Source organism: Meriones unguiculatus, chromosome 7, assembly GCF_030254825.1.
Source record: "Meriones unguiculatus strain TT.TT164.6M chromosome 7, Bangor_MerUng_6.1, whole genome shotgun sequence".
Lineage (NCBI taxonomy): Eukaryota > Metazoa > Chordata > Mammalia > Rodentia > Muridae > Meriones > Meriones unguiculatus.
In genome coordinates this window covers 89,306,844-89,330,245 of record NC_083355.1, presented here as the reverse complement: position 1 = coordinate 89,330,245, position 23,402 = coordinate 89,306,844, and the positions used below count along the sequence as shown (strand labels likewise).

The window sequence follows — 23,402 nt, the reverse complement described above, 5'->3', positions numbered from 1 at the left end:
GATGAAGAAATGAAGGAATGAATGAATGAATGAATAAATGACAAAAAAAAGAAAGCAAGAAACAGAACACAGAGAAGGAAAAACAATGAGGAAAAGCAGTGAACCCAAAAGTTTATTTTTTGGGGGGAGGAGGAGAATTCAATGAAACTTACCCCAGTGTTTAGCCAGATATATTAAGTCAAAAATAAGAAGATTCACAATTACTAAAATTAAAAACAGAAGTAGTGTTGTTTTTCTACTGATTCCACAGAAAAGGGACTGTAAGAAAGCTGGCAAACAGGATAACTTACATTAAACAACAAATTTCTAGGAACATGGAAATGTACCAAAATCATATCACGAAGAAATATAAACTTAATGACCCTGAAATTGGTAAAAGGAAGAAACTAGAAACCAAAAACCTCTTGACTAACAAGACTTATGAACTGAGTAGTTTTCCTGGTAAACCTTTAAAAGAATGTCAATCCTCAAACTTCCAAGAGCCTGGAGAGTAGGCATCATTTCTGAACATATCCTCCTGATACAGCTCCAAGCAAAAACACTGTAAGGAAACTACAGGCCAGTAGCTCTACTGGGCACGAACAACAAGAATCCTCAGCAAAATATCAGCAAGCTGAACTGAGCAGTATACTAAAAGGATTATACACAGGAGACCAAGTGGAAATTATTTCTGGAATGCACAGTGATTTGCTACATGCAAATTTATCTGCAATACACATCAACAGGAACCGATAAAACACTCCTCCATGATCAGCTCAACTAATGCTGAAGCGGCTGACACACTCAATACTCCCTTACAACAAAAACTAGGAACAAGCTAGCAATAGAAGAAAAGCATGCAGCGTAATTAAGTCATGAAAACCCACAGTGAGCATCAGTGAAGCTCAGTGAGGACAAAGCATTTCCTCAAAGGCCAGGAACAAGGTGAGAATGGCCACGCCCCTACTTCTAACCCAACACAGTATCAAAAGGTCTAACCAGAGCACTCAGGCAAGAAAAAGAAGCAAACGTGCAAGTTGGGAAAGAAAACCTAAAGCGGCTTCTGTCTGCAGATATCTCATGTAAAAGCCAAAAGAGCCCACAAAAATAAAACTGAACTGACACATGAGTTCAGATAGTAAGCAGGGTGTACGAAAGAACTGTGATGCTCTATACAGTGAGCATTCTGGAAAGGACAGTGCAAATGCAATTCTATTCACAGTGAAGTCAAAAGAAAAAATACTTAAGGATTGGTTTAACCAAAGAAGTAAAAACTGTGACAAGAGCTGAAAAAAAACACGAGAAACACTCTCCATTCCCACAGATTAAAAGATGTGACGCTATTAAGATGTCATACTACCAAAAGCAATCTACAGGTATAATGCAATCCGTATTTAAATTCCATGATATTTTTCCTACAAATGTAATCCTAAAGTAGAGTTTCAGGAAACCCAAATAGCCAAAGTAAGCTAGACAAATCTGAACTAAAAAGTGTGATAGAGGCATCAAACCTGCTAGTATCAAACTATATGAGAAAAGCTACAGTTATCAAAACCATGCAGTAATTGTATACAGACAGACGTAAAAACCAACAGGCTAGAACACAGATCCCGAGAACAAACACTCAGAGATATGAGTGTTACTCACCAAGTGTATGAGTGTAACTCACCAAGACTGCTGAGATCATTCCCTGATAGTCTTGTTCAATGTATGATGCTGGGCAGAAAAAAAAAAAGAAAAAACACGAATATCCACATGCAAAACAATAAAATGGGAACAAAAACGTAATTTAAAAGATGTCAGGACTCATATGCAAAACCCCAAACTTAAAAACTCCCTGAGGCAAAGGTCAGCGCTTCACAGCATGGGATTTGGCAATGTCCTCTGACAAGACACCACAGGTACAGGCAGTCAGAGGAAAATTAAGACACGAGGTTTCTCAGAAAAACTCAACTCTGTACATGAAAGACTACACAGAGTGAAAAGGCAACGCACAGAAGGGGGAAAGATATTTGCATCACTACATACATTCAGTTCTTCTAACAGTTTTGAAAACGCAAGAAATACGACAACTTTACAGCTGACACAAATGTTTAAGTGGGCCCATGAAGCTCTATGTTGATATAATTTATTATCGACCATGCAGACCCTATACAATTATTCTTTTTTTTTCCAAGAAAAAAAACTTACTAGCTATTGAAAGAGGAACTCACACAGAAATGCTACACTCACGTCAGCACCCCTGAACTGAAACTGTGGTGCTCCTTTTCCTCGCTAAGAACCCGATCTCACCATGGTGGGAGTTGGCCTGAGACTGCACGCGGAGGTTTGCAGCTGAGCTTCTCTAACAGTCAAGAGACGCTTTTTGAAGTAATCCTCCAAGGGTCTGCATGAGCACATTCTCCTCCCGGTTCACCCCCAGTGCACACTTTAAATGGTAACCTAGCTAATTTCTCAAACCTATCTAAGAAAAAAAACTTTAAATAAGAAAAAAAAAAAAAAGAGTCTGATGTTAATTATACTGTTTTGTTTTGTTTTGTTTTGTTTTTTAAGGGTTCCTTCTAAAACATCAAGTCTACTGGACCTTGGAAGCCATCATTACCTAAGCTTCTGAAGGCTTACCTCAAGTACCCATTAGCCCCTTTTATTTAAGAAGCGCGACTATGGACAATACTAGTTCAGGAGGCACCTGCTCCTCTGAGGACCTGGCCTGCCTGTGTGCAGACCTCAACGTATTCTGGGTTCCTTCAAGTCTACAGCACTCACCCCTAAATTCTTTTGTTTTAAAAATCTTCCCTAAAAAGTTGTCCTCCCAGGACAGACAAATCCTCCCATCACATGGTTTCCCTCAGATAAGACCTACCACGCATATCCATTTTACATGCATGGTGTTCATGGAGGTTATTTAGGCATTACCACAGCCATCTGCAACTTTCCTTCTTACGTATGACACTTAAAGACTGCCACAGTAAAAAGGACAGGTTCCTCCAGGCCCAGTGTCTTGAGTCTACAATCCCAGGATGCAGGAGGAAAAGGCAGGATTGCAGTAATCATTTCTAGGGCACTGAGGGCTACAGCACAAGTATCAAGCAAACGAAGGCCACAGAACTTGTCTTAAAAAAAACAAAAATGAAAATAAAAACAGGCCAGGTTTTAAGTACAATCCCTATTACTAAGGGTTTCCTGAGCCCTTTGACCAACAGCCTGCAAAAAGAACTGGGAGAGCGAAGCTTCCAAGCTTCTCTCTACTTGCACCTGGCACTTGATGTTCAGACTTCCCAGAAGCCAGTGCTTTTTTGCACAGCAATGTTTTTAGATAGGTGAAGGTGGAAGGAGCTGCTTTTGAGCATTCTCATCTATCCTACCTACATTGACAAGGTACAAGCTCTCTACTCTATTCTTGACTCCTGAGCTTCAGACTTTTTCAAGTTTGTTCTTACTAGCAGCTCTCTCTCTCTCTCTCTCTCTCTCTCTCTCTCTCTCTCTCTCTCTCTCCATCTCCATCTGTCTCTGTCTCTGTCTCTCTCTCACTGTTGTTTTGAAACAGGGACTCACTCTGTATCCCAGAACTGACAGAGATCTTGCTTCAGTTTCCTGGGTGCTAGAATTACAGGCAGGAGCCACCGTGCCCAGCATGCAAATTCCAAATTTACGAAGATAACCAAAAAAGGAAAGCCAAGACTGAAAAAACAAGATCATGAGTTAAAGGCCAGCTAGAGCAATACAGTGAGAACACTGATGACAGAGAGAGAGGAAGGGATGGAGGAAGGGAAATAAAACTACAATATAGTCATCTTACCAACCCCACCCAAAAGAAGTGACATAAATTCTAAGCAGGCAGTGTTCCAAAGACAACTTAATTCAAGTTCCTGTAACGGGTATTCCTGTGAGCTGAGTAAGTTTAAGAGGCCCAGTGTCTACGGGACATGGGAAGCTAATCTCTGTTCTTATGTTCTACAGAACATGAAGGTAGTCAAGGAATTTAGTGAAAATGAACTAGTCCTAACAAAGAGAAAAAGGCAACAGCAATCTCAGTGGACATGTCTCAGGGTAAGCCACATTCAGTGCCTATCATCACACCCAAAGATAAAAAGCCTTTACAATCAGCCTTTTGCTATTTACTGTACATCTTCAATAATTCAGATTACTATCAGCATTTAAAATTAACAGCCCCTTGGTCCTGTTCATCTCCGTTTGCATCTGTTGTGCCTTCAGTGCTAACATGCAACCTGAAGGCTTACTGAAGGAGCATTACCAAGTCTTCCCAAGGGAAAGCAAAATATTCAGATTGTTCAAAGCCTTGTTTGTGATTCTGATCTGGTTTAGGGAGAATCTGCTGGACATGAACATTATTCCCATCGGTCCATGACAGGCAAGTCACTGGGCGAGGGGAGGACGGGAAGGGGCAGGTGACAGGTCCACAGGCTGAGGCTGTGGAGCAGCGTGCTCTGTGTGGCTGGCCTGGAGAGGCATCATCATCTCAGACTAGGTCTCCTGTCACCCTCACACCTACCAACAAGAAGTGTCTAGAAGAATGGGCTATCAAGAATTTGCTTCCCTGCTCTGCTCACACCTCCTGAAGGGTAAGCCTGTCCCATAAAACAGCAAAAATGTGTGTGAGAGAGAGCATGTTTGTGACTATGTTTTTGTGCATGTCCTCTCCTCCTTTGTGCGGTGCTGGTCCTCTCCTCAGGAGCGGTCACCTTGCATTCTGAGACCGGATCTCTCCCTGGGACACAGAGCTCACTCATTAGGCTACACTGACTGGCCAGGGAGCCCCAAGAATCTGCATTTCTTCACCTCCCCAGCACTGGGACTACAAGTGTGTGTGTTTAAAACATGTGTTCTGGGTACAAACTGACTGAGCCCAAAAACATGTCTTCACTCTCTTGTGTCAGAGCAGCGTGGCTTCTCCTTATCTTTGGGTATTGTAAACACTCTTCAATAAGGACAAGGATAAGTAAATGTGCTCTGATGAAAGGTGACCAGCTGGCGGTGGTGGCTCAAGTCTTTAATCCCAGCACTCGGGAGGCAGAGGCAAGTGGATCACTGTGAGTTCAAGGCCACCCTCATCTACACATGGAGTCCCGGGACAGTCAGGGCTACACAGAGAAACCCTGTCTAAAAAAAAAAAAAAAAAAATTAAAATTTAAAAAGAAAAAAAGGACGGAAGGAAGGATTCAACATCACACATTTTATGCTTCTAGCTGAGTTCTTGCAAAGATTATATCAAAGATGCTTTTAAGGGTACAGTCACTCAATTCAATGTTTATATTCTAGACAACACTGTTCACAAATAATTTTTAATAATTTTAAGAGTAGAGGGATGATGGGTTTCACCTATAAAAGTACACACTCAACACAAGGTTTTGAAGACTGTGCTGGGTTTTCTAGAGACAGGCCACTGCATTAGATAGTCCTTCACTGAAAAGCCACACTCAGGAGGGAAGAATACACCTACAGACCAAGAGTCAGGTTCCTAGAAACTGTTCAATCAGGCTTCCTCCTCTGCTGAGATCTCAGTGATGAGACATGGACCACCACCCCCCAAACAAAAAGCTCTACCTCAGTGGTTCTCAATTTCCCTGATGCTGTGACCCTTTAATACAATTCCTTATGTATGTGACCACAACCACAAAATTATTTCATTGCTACTTTACAACCGTTATTATGCAGGATATGTGACCTCTGTGAAAGAGTAGTTCAAAAAGCCCCTCAAAGGGGCCACGACCCACAGGCTGAGAACCACTGCTCTATCGATGTTGGTGCTAAGACAAGCAACCCAGGTGACGTGAGGATCCAGTTATGAAACCAAGCAATTCAGTCCCAAGGACGAGGCTTCAGCCTCCCAGCTCTAACTAAATGCAAGGCTCTGCTAAAACTGTTCTAGGCATGCTTGTTAACTAGGAGCTTTGCTTATGAAAGAATGTTCAGAATACCAGAGGAAAGAAAGGAAACACACACTTCAATAAGTAGAAAAGTACTTGGGAGAAAAAAAGGATGAACCTTAAAAAATAAAAATAAAAAGGTATGATATGGTTATTTGAATGAGAACAGTGCCTGGAAGGCTTAGAGGTGTGGCCGTGTTGGAGAAGGTATTACTGGAGTTGAGCTTTGAGGCTTCAAAAGCGCTCCCATTCTCAGCCTCTCTCTGCCTTATAGTTGTCATCTCACGGTGAGAGTTCTCAGCTACTCCTCCAGTACCCTGCCTCCCTCTGCCACACTCTCCACTGAGACGGTCATGGACTCCACACCTCAGAAACTCAAGTCCTAATAAACATTTTCTTTCATAAGTTGCCTTGATCATGGTGCCTCATCACAGCAACAGAAAAGTGACTAAGACAAACAATTTTCAAGATCAAGATGAGTATCAGACAATCCCCAGTTCCTGTGGAAAGGCTGATTCTAAGGACCCCAGATTCCAAAATCCACATGCTCAAGTCCTTACATAAAAACAGATGTGCTGGCTCATGTCTGTAACCCCAGGACTCAGGGGACTAAGGCAGGAGGCTTGCAGTGAGTTCAAGACTAGTCTGGGCTACTTAGCTGAGTGAAAACATGTCTCAAAAGAAAGGATAACGATAATAAATAAAATGGCATGACATCTGTATAAAAGCTGTGTTTTAAACCATGTCCAGTGTGCCATCAATGCCTACACCAATACAATGTAATACAGGCAGCTGCTACTATCTAAAGAATGAAGGCAGAAAAGGTCTGAATACTTGGAACAGATGCCATCTAGCTCAGAGATTCTCCAAACGGCTTTATAGAACCCTGGTGTCCACAGGTGTGGAACCAGCTTGTTCTGACTTTCCTTCCCCTTTCAGTATTACAGCTGCAAGGTGTCATCATGGAACATTTCAGCAATTCCTGTGGCTACAAAGATGCTGTTTTCGGGAAGAAAAAAAAAAAAAAAAAAAAAAAACTTCTCATTGGTTTGCTAATTAAATAATAGTAGTAATAATATTAATAAAAAATGACCAAAAGAATGGCCTTTTCAAATGGCTAAAAATTTCAGAGATCTAAAACCTTCTTAGATGTTCCACCTCCATTAAATATGAGGCTGGGAATGGTCAGATAAACATAGCCCAAGAGTGTCCTAAAGTGCTTTAAAGACACTTTCAGAGATAATCATTCCCCAATTTCTCTCCTGAAATCCAAGGAAGGTCAGAAATAGAAAGCTGCTTTGAAAGTGCTGCTCCAATTACCCAGGGGCCTTTGGAAACCGTAAGCTCTGAACAAAGGTTTACAGAGGTGAGATGCTCTGATAACCTTGGCTCCCCCCTGGACCCAGTCAGCCAGAAGAGCTGACTCCTTAGGTAATTTTTCTTGTAACAAAGCAGCAGATAAGAAAATTCTCAAGGTCTTTGTCTCAGCACCTGTCTAAGATCAAGGTTAAGTACAAAGTAACAGAACCAAAGAGACCTATGTAAACCCAAATGGCTGGGTTGATCTGAATTTAAGAGCTTAATTTACTGCAGCATTGTGACATGGAGAAAATGTCTCTTTCACTCTGGGTTAGGCTGTTTTTCTCAATTCAGCATCCTTCTTTCTAATTCAAAGGTCTGGAATGTTTACAGAAATATTAAAATAAGCCTATGCTGACTCTCAGTCTCTACTGAGGAGCAGGTATAATGAGTTCTTTAACTAACGATCTAATTAACCTAGCAAACCGTCTTTATGCTACTCATATCTTGTCAAGGGGACAAAATAAGCTAACTCCCCAGGACGGCTGCCACTCGCCTCACTGATATTCTGTAGTGCATCCTAGCAATCTTTACATCCCCAGACATAAGTGACATTACTTTGTAGACCTTCCAAATCCAACCGTGCAACATATGTACACATGGCACCCATGTATACATCACTTGATGAGTTAAACTTCATCTTTAAATCTCGGTTTAAGATTTTATTAAACATATGGATTCCTTTTAAAAATTCTAATTACCCCCTATCTTATATAAATGGGATTCTGTGGTCTTTAAGTAATCAGTAACAAAAGTTTCCAAAATCTTTCTTTTTTTGTTTTGTTTTGTTTTTCCAGACATTTTTTCTCTGTGTAGCTTTGGCTGTTCTGGACTCAATTTGTAGACCAGGCTGGCCTTGAACTCACATAGCTCTGTCTGCCTCTGCCTCCCAGAGTGCTGGGGTTACAGACATGCACCACCAAATCCAGCTTCCAAAATATTTCTAATTCCAACACTTGAGAATTTTATTGCACTCACAATAAAACCACAGTGCCATATATGCATTTATAGAAGCCACAAAACTACATTCTTTTGGCAACATTTGTGTTTGTCCAGACAGAGTTTCTTAGTAAAGTTGTGGCTATCCTGGAACTTGATCGACAGACCAGGCTGACCTCGAATTCAGATTCGCCTGCCTCTGCTTTCCCAGTACTGGGATTAAAGGCGTAAGCAATTACTGCCGGCCAACAATATTATCACTACTGATAAAATTTGAAGCAAGAATAAACAATATATACAAAGAAATACAAAGTATTTTAATAGAACTCAGGGGAAAAACAAAACAAACAAACAACAACAACAACAACAAAAAAAACCTAAAGTACTCATAATATTTATGGCAGGAAAACCCAGACCTATTAAATGTACTTTGAACACTATAGAAAGAAACAAGAATTTGGTACATTAAGAAACCACGAAATCAAAAAAAAAAAAGAAACCACGAAATCAAAAATATTCCAGGCTACAATTATAAATATAGGTAACAGATTACAAGGCTGGTAGTTTGTGGGTGATTTCTTCTTTCCTACTTGACAATTTTCTGATACTATAGGTGCATATTTTTAAATGAAAACTACACAGCAGCAGCACACAAGGAGCAATCCAGCCACCTCCTCAACTCATAAGCTTAGTGCTTCAAACTGTACAGTGAGAATTCAGTAACAAGATTCTTACTCAAAACAGAGTTAAAGCAGAGAAATGGAGAAGACTGTCTTAACATATTTATCAGGGAACAGAAACAAAAGTATAGAACAGAAACGCTAAGCAGCCTAAGTAACCAGGGAAAACCTTAACTGTCTACACTGTCAGCACAGGCCTCCTGCAGGAGCCAAAGACCTCTCCAGGAAGAGACTCCTGCACCTTAGGCTACCAGACTGTTGAGACAATGGTCAGTCCCCAAAAGTCGCGTCCTGGGAGAAAGGAAGGGTTGGGGCCAGGCACAGGAGGACCCTGTCTCACACAGTTCTCGCTGACAACCTTGCAGGCGAAACTGGAACCAGACAGTGAGGAGCAGGCCCACACCTTGATTAGGGCTACTCCCTTAGGAAAGAAAGCCTTACGGCCTGTTTCACCTCATCCTTAGAGTCCGCTGGAGACAGACTTGGGGGGGGGGGGGGCCTGGCTGCTTTCTCTGTTCCTCTTCCCGTCGTGGCCACACTGAGTAAGTCTCCTTTTTCGGTTTCTCACTCTCACATGTCCACTTAGGCCCTAACAACTCTGGTTGGTTTAGAATGACTTGAACTGTGCAGGCTTTTCACATCGTCCGCTTTTCCATTCCTACCCATCAACAGGAAAATGGCAAAGGAAAATATCCAGCAAGAAAAAACATGAAACTTTGGGTGAGTCAAAAACTGCTGTGAGTGGCAGCCTTCTAAACCAGTCTCAGTGACACTCCCCTCCCCCAACACGACCTGGTGATGAATCCAGCCACTCACCTCATTCCATTTCAAAAGTTTGCAGGAAATCTTGCTTTTGAGTCCAATTTGGGACAATCTCTCAAAACCTAGGTTAAAATAATTGTGAACTTTAACATAATAGCTATTTTCAATTTTTGGAAAATATGCAACTGTACTTCACAGTAAGTAAAGTGTCAAAATTATTACTAATAAAATCCTAATCTAAAGCCTCCTTTAGTTTTAATCTTTATGTGAAACTCCACACATTTAAATGTGGGCTAACCAACAGGCACTCTCACACAAGAACAGACTCTTAAACCTGACTAGGCGGGCACATTGATACTCCAGGGCCACACCCCAGGCAACCAGTTCAGCACACCTCGGGAGGAACTCAGGACCAAGATCTGGAAGAAGGCCCCAGGAGGAGATGCTGATAGTCCAGCCATCACTTGCCTGTGGGAACCCACCTCCACCTCACAGAGTGTGTGGTTCCGAAGCCGTGATTTTCAGCAGGGCGCAATCCCAAGCCCTGTGGAACACCTTGCAATCTAGGGACATTGCTAGTTGTCACAACCAGAGAAGGTGATATGCTATTGTCATCTAATGGGTACAAACCAGGAATGGCACTAGCAGGCAAAACAAAGAATCTCCCAGCCCAAAGGAGAAGTAAAGACGAGGCTGAGAAACCTTCTAAAGCAACAGGCGTTCAGGCTTGTAGAATTTAAAATGTCTACAATTCTGGATGCGGAAGGGACAACTGAGTCAATAGAGTGATTACCATCCAAGTATTAAGGATCCAAGTTCAATCTCCAGCACCCACGTAAAAGCCAGGCATGGCGGCATATGCTTGTACTTCCAGAACTGAGGAAGGGGAGACGGGAGGATGGGCTCACTGGCCCGCCAGATGAGCCTAATAATAGGTCCCACTGAGACCTCATCCCAAAAACAGGGTAGGGAGTCACCAAGTTGACACTCTCAAGTATGTACACGCATATACACACTCTAACACTCAGTAATTCTGTGATTCATTCTTGCTTTTTTATTTTACGTTGTGTGGGTGTTTTGTTTGCTTGTACATCTGCCATCGTTTGCGTGCCTGATGCCTGCAGAGTTCAGAAGAGCGCACTGCAACCTCTGAAACTGGAGTTACAGACTGTTGGGAGCTTCCATGTGAGTGCTGAGAATTAAACCTGGGTCTTCTGGGAAAAGAGACAGTGCTCTTAACCACTCAGCCACCTCTCCAGCCCCCAAACTCTACAACTCCAAATATTGCTCATTTGAACAGATAATAATCTCCCAAGCATAGCTATAATGTGCTTCTATATATTAGTCATTAAAAAAAATAAAGACTTGTACTCAACAAAAGTAATTGGAAGGAATGGGTTGCTTGGGTTGGGTTGGGTTGGGTTGGGTTGGGTTGGGTTGGGTTGGGTTGGGTTGGTAGAGTTGGGTTGGTTGTTTTTGAAACAGGGTCTGACTATGCAGCCCTGACTAGCATAGATCTCGGTATGTAGACCAGGCTGGCTTGGAACTTAACCAAATCTGCCTTCATCTGCCTCTGTCGCTGAATTCTGGGATGCAAGGTGTGCCCCACCAAACATGGTCCTAATAATTTGGAATACATGTTTCAATCAAAAATCTTTGAATCAAGCTACGTTCCTAAGAGTTTCCCAAGAAAGGGTTTTTTTCTCTTCATTTGCTGAGGTTAAACCCTACTTCAAACTCTTTTCCCAGTGACACAGCATGAAGCCTAAAAACCGACAAACCTGAGTCCCCCTCACGTAACCCCCAGTTTCTGATGAGACAAGGATTTCCTCTGTCCAGAGTGTCACCACAAACAGTAAAAGTCTTATCCTTTTAGCCAAGCATAGAAACACTTCAAAACTTACTTAAATTTTACATTCAAAACAGGATTTGCCCAGGGACTATAAGCTCGGGTACCATGATATTATGTAATTCGGCAGAAGCGAGCTGGAGAGGGACCTGCATCAGCCTTTCCTGCACTGCCACTGCTAAAAGGTACAGACGATTCTAGACACCAGCTGCGAGGGAAAGAACCAGCAGAGGGATTCTGAGTCACACAGCCCAGAGAGCAGGTAGGATGTTTACACAAGGCTGGCCTCTATGGTATAGAATACACCCACAGAATGAGGAAAGATAGCCATTAACACACAAAACAGGGGCTCTGTTTTGTTAGTCTTGATGAATTGAGCTATAACTCGCTGCCTGCATAAACAACGCATGCCTGGCAGCTGACTCGCACTGGTAAACAACTTGGTACACGAACAAACATGCCAATCTGAAAAGAAGATGATGGAGGAACACACAGATTCCAACAAGAATGTTCCTTCTAGACGAAGGCTTCTAGATGAAGGAAACCAGACCTACTCTGACTAAAGACTGATATTTTGCCTCAGAATCCTCAGTGATGTACATGAACTGCGCAAGGCACACTCAATCACTATAACCCCCCACAGCCAAAGGGCCCAGGCAGCAGGCAGAGGTGAGTGGACAGAGGCACTCACAACCCAAGGGAGAGAAAGTTTGGGGCTCCAAGCAAAACTGTGGTAGATGCTGGAGCTCCCACACACCTCAGGACAAGAGGTGAACCAGCCCCTCCACAAGTGTCACTGCGGGACGTGGAACCCTAAAGGCAGGATGAAATGGGTGGGATCAATGCAGGTCCTACAGTCAAGATGCTTGCAAAATGAGCACAGGGCCACCGCACCTCCACTGCTCAAGGAAGACAACAAGAAGGAGCCCATCCAATGCCAGAAAAACAAGAGACCAAGTCAAAGCCTGCTTCCTGATCAAGGAGAAACCAGGCAAGAGGACCTGAGGGCGGAGACCCAGCAGTTACCAGGGAGACTCGGGAACTGCAGCCACAATAAGCAATGTAACACTGATCCCTCCCCCACCCCATTTTTTCTGGACTTAAAATTGGTCTTTAAATCAAACTCATAATAAAATTTCAAACATAAACACTTCTTTTTGTTGTTTGTTTTTTTCCCCTCTCCGCAGTAAAATATATTCTGTTCCAAAAATGAAAGGTTGTTCAATTTCCTGTCAAAAGCAATCTGGAGAAGGCCACCTACACTGTAAAAGCAGCAAGAGGGAAAAAATAGCTGAAGAAAAGCCTGTGTGTGTGGGCGTCACTGAGTACAACGTAACCAGCACTCTGGGTTGTTAAAAACCCTTTTCCTTGATCATCAGGAGAATTATGAAAATTAGTCGGTCTGACTGCCCCAGAGAGCTTGTCCTGCAGCCTAGCCTGGAAAACCTGTGACAGGTGGCAGGCTGCAGGCTCACCAGCAGAAGGAAGGGGTCGGGGACTGCTGTGTCTTGGGGAGGAAAGGCAGATTCTCAGACGGCTTAAGGTGTTGTTGCTCTCAGAGAGAGGTGGCTACGGCTGACCATGACCCTTACCGCCACGTCCCACACTCCACTGACACACACCTCTCTAAACCAAGATCACTTCCTTCCCAAAATAGTCAATCTGAAAGCTCTGGGGACTTAACCACTGAAGACACAAACATGTGTTATATACCATCACATCCACTCCACCCAGCACATCCCTTCTGGAAACTCTACACCCTTTAGAAAGGTGTCCAACTGGCCCAGCACTCACAAAATAAGCTCCAGCTGGAAACTGGTTCCTAGGTTGATTCCAAGCACCACATTAGACGACTCATCACTGCCTGTAACTTACTCCAGATCTGACGCCTCTGGTCTCTGTGGGCACTTGCACTCGCATGCACATACCCACACAGGAACACAACTAAAAAGTCATATTTTTAAAAGTAAACTCAAAAACTGGCACATGCTCAGAATTGATGTAGATGCTGTGTGACAGAGACAGAATCGGCCTTAGCAGCCCACCAATAAATAGGAGAAAACATCACACACAAAGTAAGTTGAAATACATAACCTGTCTATACTGTGACAATGTCATTTCTGTAAACCACACTTTCCATTCAAAGAAGCAGTTTCCACAAAGGCAAGTCAAAGGTGAAGGAGAAAACTATGAGCATAAAAGGATGCACAAATGAGACAACAGTAATTACTGACGAGACTGCATACCCAAAGATACAGCAAGACAGGAAAGAAAGGCACTATGCCTGGGCAGCTGCCTGCAAAGGCTAATGTATCAAAGCTTTGTAAATGGTTTGTGTGAAAAACTAACAATTCTGAGCTATTCAAATAACTGAAGGGCCTTGCCTTGCTTTACTCAATAATCTCAGATAAATCTACACAAAGATGCAGCAACAGTAGAATTCAGTTTTTTCCTGACCATAAAGAGTCAACACCTATAAGGGCTGGTTAGTACTTCCTATAAGGAGGAGCATTCTCCTCTAAGTGTTAGAGTTGTGACTATCAAAACCTAGAATGCAGCACTGCTATAAAGACCATGATCTACTTCAAGGGCCATGTCTGTCTTCCTCTAACTATCCTAGTAACAACTACTTTAGTAAATGGATCCAATCCAGAACCTTGCACGTAGAATTCCTCATTTTCCTTGCCCCTTGTGGTCATGGCAAGCAAGATTACTGGCCAGTTTGTGTCATGTTTCCTGGATATGTGTTTGTTTGGTGGTCCCTTCTCATTAGGTTCATGTGCATTTTCAACAGAAATAGTACATATACCTATAACTGCATCCTGTCCACAGAACACAACTTCTAAGCGTGTCTATGGTAACATGAATGCAAACTACTTAACTAAGGTAGTTATCTGTCAGATCCAAACAGAAAAGTTACTTTCTTTCCTTTCATGATTATTATTTAGAGGGTGACACATTAAGATTATGTAAAGGCTGGAGAGATGGCACTTGCTGCTCTTAAAAGGCCCTGGGTTCCTTCCCACATCCACACAATGACTCTAGTGTCAAAGCATCTCTATGAGTACGAGGCCAGTCTGGTCTACAGAGTGAGTCCAGGACAGCTAGTGCTACGTGGAAAAATCCTGTCTCAGACCAAAAAAAAACAAAACAAACAAACAAAAAAAAAAACGTAAGATAATAAAACAGTTGATGGTTTTTCCTAGCCTCTGTATGTACCCTGCACATGTGTGATGCAAATATATACAGAGACACTTACATACACATAAAATTTAAAAAGACATCATTTTTAAAAATAAGACTTTATTTCTCAATAAACTTTTAGTACTGATAGTCCAAAATGCCCTACCATTTTAGTGAGAAAATGGCATTTAGAAGCCACGATGTGTGGCCGGGCAGGGTGGCACATGCCTTTAATCCCAGCACTGGAGAGGCAGAGACAGCTGTAATTTCGAGGCCCACCTGGTCTATAAAGTGAGTCCACAACAGCTAAGACTACACAGAGAAACCCTGTCTTGAAAAACGAAGAAGAAGAAAGAAGGAAGGAAGAAGAAAAAAAAAGCAGCAGCAGCTGTTGCTGCTGCCATCGCCGATGCCAAGATGTAGGCATGGATTGCTGCCATCTCCAAGCCTTCAAAGGGGAAAGACACATTCACAGACATGCACATACCTTTATTTCCTTGTTTCTTTTTTCTTTTTTTATGCCATTGAAAACCGTGAGTTCCTGCCTACACCTTAAGTTCTAATCCAACACCTCAGGTTCACCAACCAATTGTCCATCTCCCCATCCCAGTGAGCGGTACAACTGGCTCTCACTGCCCAAACTGTACTTATTTATGGAATTCATGCTACTCTACTGTCCACGATGAAGTGAGGGGAAAAGTCCCCTTTCTCTAACTGAAAGGTCAGTAAGGTGGCAGCCCAGCAAGACAAAATGCTTTAGACAAAAAAAAATGATACCCCAGGCCCCTCAGAGAATAAAGAAAAAAAGAGTACCAGCCTGGCTGCGATTCTGTGGCCTTACTCATATACCATATATGCCATGATGATCCAAGCCCAAAACACGTTCTTCAAAGATGCAGTCACTGAAAGAGTTAGGGAATCTTAAGCCTCCAGTTCAGGATATGGTCCTCTGCAGAGATAAACAGAAGAATGCCAGAGTGCACACCCTCAATGCACTGGCCATGTCCTCCCGGGAAGAGGATGGGCAAGAACACCGTTATGATTCTGGGCCAACCAGCTTCTGTAAGCGAGTCCTCTGTGCTTCTGAGCCACTTCAGAAAGCTCCTTAGGGTATGGACAAGTGTGTACTCACAAATTCCTCAAGTCAGGCAGACAAAGCACAGGCACAACACGGTGGACCAATTTAGTCCATCCCCACAAGCAATGCATAAATCATTTTACAAAATTTCTATCACAGTCCACGGCCTGGTACAGTTATCAGATTAAATTTACTACCAGAAAACCCTGTATCTGTAATAAAACTGCTGAATAAATGAATTAGGACAATACCAAAAGTCAAAATAATTTCCAAGTCAGCAAAAGAAAGCATCCCCAATGACATGACACAAAAAGTAAGAACTGAGGAGCCGGAGGGTGCGGCCATTCAGTTCGCAACCTGCAGTCAGTGACACTGTGAAATTCCTCAGTAATAAGCGGAAAATCTCCTTCACTCACAAGATTATTGTTAGGATCGAATGACAAAACTCAAATGGGGCCCCTTCAATACTAAATGTAACCAAAGCAGTAATGAAAGACAGCAGCTGGCAGTCATGAGGTGGGGGCTCACTCAACAAGAACACAGGCAAAAGAGGCCATGCAGGCTCCTTACCAAAACTTAAAAAAAAAAAAAAAAGCAACTTCAAGGAAAATTAGGAAACTTTCTGCCCCCAATAAACCTGAAAAAGAATTAGTTTTTATTTCTTCAATACCGTCTAGACACTTAAGTTGTTTCAGTTAAAATGTAAGCTGCCTTTTCCTGTGCTTGATCAGTTTTTATTTGTTTGTTTGTTTAGTGCTTTCTGTTTTTGTTTTTTAAGCAGGTCCTTCAAAGGAAAGCTTAGAAAATTTTAAGTTTCTATAGCTATAACCCTGAGGAAGCTAGAGAAATGGCTCAGCAGTTTGGAGCACTGACTACTCTTCCAGAGGACCCGAGTTCAGTTCCCAGCACCCAAGTGGCAGCTCCCAACTGTGTGTAATTCAGCTCCAAGTGATCTGACATCCTCACACATGAATACATGTATGCAGGCCAAACAGCAATGCCCATTAAATAAATAAATAATGAGAGTCGATCTCTAAAAACAGGATTTAACACACTCTGGTGAAGGTTATAAAATCATTCATTTTGTGCCCCCACAGGCTTCAAGTGAATCCAAAGCATGGCACCTTCACTTGAACATGCGGGAAGGCTAGCAGGTGAGAGAATAAGAGAAAAGAAGTGTCACATGGACCACTAACAGGGGCCTGACGGTCCCCACAGGACCGTGAAGTCCACAGGGATGAAATGACACTCTGTAACATGCTGGAGAAGGAAGTGGAAGGTGAAAAGGCACATGGCTGCATCTTATAGAACATTTCAAAGCCCACGTGCACAAGTGCAAATGCATGCTGCGGAATAGGTGCGACTATAAAAACTAAAACTACGAAGTGCCTGTGGGAGTCTACAACTTTCTAAGGCACAGTCGAGGAGGCACAGACACAGAGGACCTACAGCCCGCAAAGACAGGAGCCCAGCACATGGGCCCTGTTCAGTTACACCCAGCAGCCTTCACTACCGTGGAGATCACAACAAATGCCTCTCCTGTGTCATGTGCAGGGTAGCCACGTAGAGCTGGAAAGGTCACTAGGCACTGAAGAGCGCCTGCACAGACCCACGTCAGGCAGCTCACAGTGGCCTTTAACTCTAGAGAGCCAGTGCTGTTTTCTGGACTCCACAGGCACCTGCTGTGTGTCCATGTGCACAGGGCCACACACAGACACGTACATATACACATAACTAAAAGTAAAACAAATCTTAAAAAAAAAAAAGAAAAGAGAACGAAGAGGAAAAGATGACTGCCTAGCCTACATCGGAGGGGCAGGAGCAGCAGTGGTCACGAGACTGCTCACACCGCCAGCTGGCCACAAGTCCTTTTATGACAACAAGTGCAAATCAAACCTCATGCATCCAGAAGTTTCCATCTTGGTGTTAATTTAGTTGAGAATCTTAACCTGCCTTCCAATTAAGTAATTTCCCTTAAACATAAATGATAGCAACTATGTGAGTGTGCATAATGTCAGGCACATAATACTCTCTACCTCACGTAATCAATGTAACAATCCAAGGAAATGGTATTAATAACTGCACTTTACTAGGGGATACAAGTAAGAATCGTGACATTGTAAACACTGCCCAGGATCAGCTAAGCTTGGTCTACCGGGAAGCCCTGTCCCTTCCCATGTAGTGCAGCATCGTCTCTTAAATTAACAGTTCATCTCTATGGTCCCCAGCGCTCTATGCATGATTACCTTTGCTTTTTATTCCACTGAATGCCTTTAACACCCTTGTAAGGGAAGAGCTACGGTTGTGGTTTTATTTATGTGTTTGTTTTTTAAGAAAGCAGACTCAAAATAGTTAAGCTGAATGAAAATGAGAACATGATGAGGGGCGGGGTAAGAGAACAAGAGAAGAAAGAGAGAAGAGAGGACAAGTGGACCAAGAGAGAAGAAGCCACAGAGCAAGAGGCCGAGAGAATGCATGGCAGAAATGGTAGGTAAGCCCAGGCCCTGGGCTGGAGAGGTTCAGGGCAAGGAGCAGGATGAGAGGTGCTGGGAGGAGCCACAGGTACTGAGTGAGCCTTGTCCTGAGTTCCTTTGGGACCTGACATTAGCAACGTGGCCAAGTCCAAATAACTCACTTCATAAGCAGATTTGCCTCTTCTAAAGTCACACTAGAACACGTACTGACATGGAATAACATGGGCTTTTAGATGCCCACAATATGTGCCATTTCTTCATGCCAAGAGCATCTCCTTTGGTTCTGAGGTGACTAGAAGACTCATTAATGGCAAGGTCATGGCCTAAAGAAAGTAAACACTTGGAAAGTGAGTCCCTAATGATCACCACACTGAAAGCCACCACCTGCATCTGCAGTGTCTCTGAGCACACGGGCAACAGACAGTAAGCAGAAGTCCTTGTCATACACAGGAAACAGATGGGGTGACTAACACTAAAGATAATCAACTGGCCCTCTCCTCTCTCTCTAGAACCTAAGAAACACCCAGTTAATGACATCATGAAAACTAGAAAAGCAGAAGCTCCTAACTGAGAGCAGCATTTGCATATGCAGCAGGGCCCACCAGCAGCAAGGAGTGGTCAGACAGGAAGGATAAAACTTCTATTTGAGCTATAAGTTAGTTCGCTCAGTCTCCAAAGTGAGTGCAGCCCTGGCCAGTGAGGTCCATCTGCTCCCTCAGCGGCCAAACAAGTTAGACTCTAACTGAAGTCTGATTATTTACTTTAAAAACTTGCTTTAATTCAAACATTTCCTAAGCATTTACCAGATATAAGACTCTTGAGCAAAGAAACCTGGATCTCCAAAGATCTACCAACACTGGCCTTCCCTTCAGAGAGCTTCTCTACTAACAAAGGAGACACTAAAGGAAGGCAAATCCTGATCAAGTGTAGGGACATTCAACAGCTTCGAAGAATGCAAAAGAACACATAGGCTGGAAGATCAATGAGATCCAGGAAAAACAATTCCAACATGAGATTCCAGCACAGTGGAATCCGGGGCTGCAAGCTCAGGAGTGCAGGCAATGCACAAGGCCCTGGGTTCTATGGCCAGAGTGTGTATTCAGGTAGTGGATAAAACCAATGCAATTTGAGGGTGGAGGCAGGAAACAGACTGAAAACAGAAAAGGCCGTTAAGCATGTGCAGTCTGATTGAACAGAGTCTAAACTATGGAAACATGGTTTAAAAATCAAGCCATAAATACTCCACGGTGGCGCGGAAACTTTTTGTGTAGAGAACCAGATAAAGTGCTAAGGGAAGCCCCAAGGTTCTGTGGTGGCTCACTGTCCACTGAGACCTGTCATCCAGCACTGTCCACCCCTTCACAAAGCAGGGGCCAGATGGCCACAGCAACACCATTGCAGGGATCAGCCATCACCAATTACAAACGACTGTCCAACCCCAGCACCCCAACAGTGCCAACTGCCTGCACGAGGCTAATCGCTCAGAGGTGCTGCTGACATATGAATAATGCCAGTACTCACTCTTACATACACAGAGAATTAAAAAAGCTTAAACCGTTGTCATTCTATCAAGAATGAAGCAGAAATGCGTACACTTATCAAGGTAAAAACCTATGTCGGAGTATGTTATGCCTGGTAAGGAGCCATTAAAAGCAGAGTAAGAGCCTAGCCACGTGTGGTGGCACATGCCTTCTGTCCCACCCAGCATTCAGGAAGCTGAAGCAGAAGGATCAGAAGCTCAAGACAGCCTCAAAATAATAATGATAATAATAGTATGATAATAACAATATAAAATAACATTTTTTAAACTACCATGTGGGAGCAGTGAGATAGCTCAGCAGGTGCTTGCTGCCACTTACTGGCCCGAGTTCTATCCCGGGGTCCCACCTGTGGGAGGAGAGAACCAACTCCTGCACATTGTCCTCTGACCTCCGCATGTATGGCACACATGTATCTACCCACACACAAAATAAATAAATGCAATAAAAAAAGGTTCAATCCACAACAAGTAGTGGGGAGACAGCTCAGTGGGGCAAGAATGCCTGCTGTGCAAGCCTGGGGACCTAAGTTTGAATTTCAGCACCCTCATAAAAAGCAGCCCCGTGTGTGCCTGTAATCCCAGCTCAGGGGAACAGGGCCAGGTCATCCGGACAGCTTGATGGCCAGCTAGCCTGGATGAAGCAGAGCTGTCAGTGAGCGATCAACTCAAGACTGACAGAGGGAGACGCCAGAAGGAGAGGGACATCCATGCTGGCTTCCGCATGGATGTGCTTGGGGGTATACACCCACACATTCACATGTGTGCAGCACACACACACACACACACACACACACCAGACACACCAGACACAGACATACCACAAACACACATACTTGTGCGTGGGGTAAATACCCACACACTGACGTGTGCAACACACACACACATGCACACCAGACATACAGACCACAAACACACATTCTAATTAATTAATTTTAATTAAGTGCAATGTAAACTCTGACATATCATAACATGCTGATGTCCGATGCACAAGTGAGATAATACAGTAGCTTTTGCAGTTAAAAAAAAAAAAAAAGTCTGTATGAAAGAAAATCTGAGTACTCTATTAAGCAAATGACACCAAAGCACAACTTACAACCAAACCAGCAAGGAAGTAGTATATTTGCTGTAACCTACAGGAAGGGCAAGAAAAGGGGGACTAGGGGTGCTGGTGGTAGAAGGGTGGAACCATCCCACCCACTTTTTAAATGCCAGCTGCATTCAGACTGGCCTCTAGCTAATGAGGAACTACCAGAAGACTGTCACAAGGAGAACCACATGTGTGTGAGTGCATGAACATATACACACTATTGTATTTACAAACAAAACAGAAAACCCTTCTGCAGAATCTCCAAGAGTCGTGGCAGTGAGTGAAGAACACCAACAACAGAGCTGCAGTGTCTCCCAGACAGAGTTGAGGCTGTGGAACTACAGACAGAATTTAAGATCGGTAAACTGACCACGCACGGACAGCAGTGGAGCTGAAGACAAACTGTGGTCTCTGGTTTGGAGACTTAGTAAGGTGGTCTGCTGTCCAGGCAAGAAACTGCTCAATGAGGGCCAGGGAGAAGGCTCAGTGTGTAAACGAATGCTCTGGAACAAGCGTCAGGAAAAGCTCAGATCCTCTGAGGACTGGCCAGCTAGAGCAACCGACCAGCAAGCTCTAGGGCCAGTGAGCAACCCTGCCTGACAGACAACCTCGACATACAGATGGGAAAGACACCTCTAGCAACACACAAACACACAGACACACAGACACACACACACACATAAGCACACGCAAACGCACACACTAAATAGGAAGAAAGAACTTGTACCACCTTACAAAGAACAGTCCCACTGTTCTCAAAGCAGTTCTGCTCAGGCTGACAGCTACCTGATCTTTAGTCGTCTTTGACGACACTGTAAGTCATCCAGAAGTATAGGAAAGTATCAAAAAGAAACTCAACTTTTAATGGGTTTTTGAACCTTGTCAGTGTAGTTTATTTTAAGCATCTGTGGGTAAATTATTTATCATGTGATAGGTGAAACACTCTAAAACTGGGCCTAACTCTAAAGTCTGAATAACACTGAATTTTACAATAAAGTCTAATTCTAATGCTTCTTTGTGCAGTCCAGTCTCAAACTACCTTGAACTTGTGGTCCTCCTGCCTCCATCTCCCAAGTGGTAGGTCAGAGCATGCACTACCACCTCACCTAGTTCACGCGGTGCTGTGGATTCAGCCCAGGGCCTGACGCATGCTAAGAAGCACTCTGTGAAGCCACCACAAACTCAACAAAGGCACAGGGCGTGGTGGCCAGCCTACCCCCACGCCTAGACCAGTGCAGGACGACCATTCAGGATGGACGGGTGGGTAGGTTAGACAGCTAGTGCGTAAACGGATTGTTAGAATACTGTTGGTCTGGCCTGCGTATTCTGAAGGAGTTTATGAGACCTCAGAAAGACAAAAAAGATCTTCTCAATGGGATGGAGAGATAGCTTCTTGTTGTTCCTGAAGACCCAAATTTGGGTCCCAGCACTCACCTCCCATGACTTCACAACTGCCTGTAACTTCAGCTCCAGGGTGCCCAACACCCTCTTCTGGCCTCTCCCAGGACCTACATACACATGGCATTCGGTCACACAAACACAATTTTTTGTTGTTGTTTTGAGGTCTGTTTGTTTGTTTGTTTGTTTGTTTGTTTTCAACACACTATATTCCCATCTCTAAGAAGCAGAGCATCAGTCTAGAAAAAGCACAGGACCCCTCATCAGACCTGCTTGAGAAGGCAATCAGACTTACTGTGCTCCTGGGCAGGGTAACACTCCATGACTTACCAAAACCTTAACTGAGACAGAACACAGGGTATCTAGCAAGCACCGGGCGCACTAACTAGTGCTTGACATGTACAAGTCTCTCCATGCACAGAGGCCAGGAAAACCACTCCCAGCTGACCATCCTGGTCTTAAGACTGAAGCTGAAGAGAAGGGGTTCCAGGGAGAGAAAGCCCAGCTCAGTCCTCAGCAGCTCATGCAATCAGCAATCAGCAAGTAGCATGAGCCTATGTGAACTCAGGAGAAAAACTCTTCTTCAATGAATCAAAACAATCAGCAGTTTGGTGTGCCTGACAAGTTTGCCAAAATGACGCATACTTTTCTTTGCTATTATGTCGAAGTCATCGTAGTTAGTCTATTTGCTGATCTACTGAAATTATGGTTCATCAAGAATTTTCTTTAAAGACACATTACTAAGGGCTTTCTCCAGACTCTACAATGCCAGAACAACTGCCCATTCCACTGTAATTATGTCCTCATACACTCTCACCAGTATCATCATACATCGCGCAAACAAATTATAAAGCATGACAGAAAACCCAAAGTTATGAAAAGAGCTTTGGGACAAACTCTAACACAGTTTCATCTTTAACAATCAGTCCCTCAAATTGCTTAATTATCTTTCCTTTTATTACTCATCTATCAGAAAAAAATAACAGAAGGTAAACCTAGATTAACCTCTACAAAGTACTTTAAGCAGATTATTCAACAATAAACTTCAGGAACAGCTTTTAAAAATTGTTTTCAATATTAATTCCTATGGCTTGGGCTCAGCAAGATGGCTCAGTGGGTAAAGGCACTTGCTGCCAACGCTGAAGACCTGTATTCCACCCAGAACCGACTCAGGGAAAAGAAAACC

At 43.4% G+C, this 23,402-nt stretch overlaps 1 protein-coding gene across 12 annotated transcripts in view; it reads right to left on the bottom strand.

Moving 5' to 3' along the window:
* Sipa1l1 (signal induced proliferation associated 1 like 1) overlaps positions 1 to 23,402 on the bottom strand; it is a 290,762-nt gene that overhangs the window by 221,008 nt on the left and 46,352 nt on the right. For 2 of the 12 annotated variants that reach the window (XM_060387798.1, XM_060387801.1), the window contains exon 1: positions 9,662 to 9,729. The exons of the other annotated variants lie outside the window; for them this stretch is intronic. The gene's annotated coding sequence lies outside the window, so the exon portion shown is untranslated. Of the gene's footprint in view, positions 1 to 9,661; positions 9,730 to 23,402 lie in introns of those variants that run through there. 12 annotated transcript variants of the gene reach the window in all.